The following is a 2132-nucleotide window of genomic DNA, read 5'->3' as shown; positions in this document are numbered from 1 at the left end:
TGATTATTAATAGTAAATCGATTAAAGGATAATTATATATGAATATATAATTATATATATATATATATATATATATATTTTAGAATATATATATATATAAGAAATTTTATGTTATACGTATACATAAAAATATATATTTTTTTTTATATATATATTTTTTTTTATATATATATATATTTTATTTAAAGTTTTTATTTTTGTTTTTGTTTTTGTTTTGTTTTTTTTTCTTATAAATGCAGTTTGTTAACATATTTATTATGGATATATATATATATATATATACGTATAGTTCGTAATAGATAAAATATTTAAGTTTATTGGTGAAACAAGGATTGAGATGATCCATTTTCTTTTATTGTTTAATTTAATAATCTTTCCTCTAGAATTTCTGGATCATTAGGATCAACCGTTATTTCAGCCACTCCATAATCTATCTTCAGTGTGATTGAATTTACAGACAGGCCTATAGTTTGCCTGTAGGTTCTTTCTTCTCCCTTTTTAACGATCATGTCTACAAATTGACTATAGGCTTTAAAACATTTAGTGCATTCAAGAAGGGGTCGTATTTCATGACAATTACTCCCGCAATTAGCACACTGATTCGTTGGCACATTGCCATATTGGAATGTGTGTGAATATTGCGTCAAGACCCTGTTATAAGTTGCAGGATTGTAGCAATCCGTACATATAAGATGAGGACTGTTAGCGGTTAGGACATCATGTGTCATTATAACCACGCATTTTACGTTAAGGCTGTTGAAGAGGGAGTAGTCTAGTAGTGGGTGAGCAGGTCGCTTAAATTTGGAAAGCGGGCACATTTTATGCGTATATGCCTTGTCTGTGAGTCCTGCAAAAAGCAAAAGCAGTTAGGTTACTTATGTCCCTTCCCTGATTTTTTTCAAATATTGCTCTTTCAAAATAGGAATATACGCATTCCTGGCATTGAAGGATGGGACGAACAGTTTCCAGGGTGGATTGACAGTAATTACACTTAGCAAGATTTATATCTCCCGAAGTTACCCAGTGGCAAACAATTAAATCAGGCTTGACTCTTAATTGTCGAAGTTTATAATGTTACGTCCCGCAACGAAAAATTTAAAATCTTACTTATAAAAGTATAATCCCTACTTATTCTCTCATCCTATATAATCTTTGCGCGATACTATACATAATCACTATATATTTGCGTCATAATATTATATATAATCAATATATATATACATCAATTTAATAATAATCAGTTCTCATGTAGTCAAAATACTAGTAACCACCAGTACTAACCGAAAGCTGGACTTATACACATCTATCAATCAAGAAAAAGTAATAGGCTCTTTGAAACAGTCATTTATAATAATCGTAAAAGAATTTCAATATATATATAATTATTATTTATGCAATTTTAATAAAGCTGCAAAAGCCCCACACAATCACCTTAAAATCGCTTATGAAATTTCATAAATCAATAGCAAAATACTGTATATATATATATATATATATATTTATATATATATTCGCCATAATCTCATATTAATACAATACATTGATTGATGTGGTATATAGCCAGAAAAATATTACAATGAATTAGCAGTACTGGAACTGGTCGTATATAATGATATTAATCTTAATAACTAACCTTACTAAGAAAAGAAATTTATTCGAAATTTTATTATCAAGAAAAACTCTTAGCAAATCATTTGCAACAAGACTTCGTATAAATTGGTATACGAACAAATCCGTCGGTAACTGGTCTTATAGCCTCTTGTGCGTTCCTTTACATTCTTTTGGTAAAATTGGCATGGGAAAACTTCCATAGCCATAAATCCCGAAACCTGAAAATAATATAATTAATTAGTATTTAGACAAATAAAGACATAAATCAATAAACAATGAAAAACACATATATATATATATAAAAGTTTAATTATTATCAAATAATAAATATATTTACTTTGATTATTTAATTATAAAATTAAAATGTAAAAACCGATGACCAGTAACGACTAAATAATAATCCTTTGTAAAATAACAAGCTTCTTTTAAAAAGAAAATGATTTAAATAATTCTTAACGAATAAAATATAATTTGTTTCGAAGAATAGTATAAAGAATTTCGTATCTTATATAATCTTTACT

The sequence above is a fragment of the Camponotus vicinus genome, unplaced genomic scaffold, assembly GCF_025532165.1.
Source record: "Camponotus vicinus isolate PSW18456_S1 unplaced genomic scaffold, iyCamVici1.0 SCAF_12, whole genome shotgun sequence".
Taxonomy (NCBI): Eukaryota; Metazoa; Arthropoda; class Insecta; order Hymenoptera; family Formicidae; genus Camponotus; species Camponotus vicinus.
The sequence above is the reverse complement of the archived record's forward strand: the minus strand, read 5'-3'. Positions refer to the sequence as shown.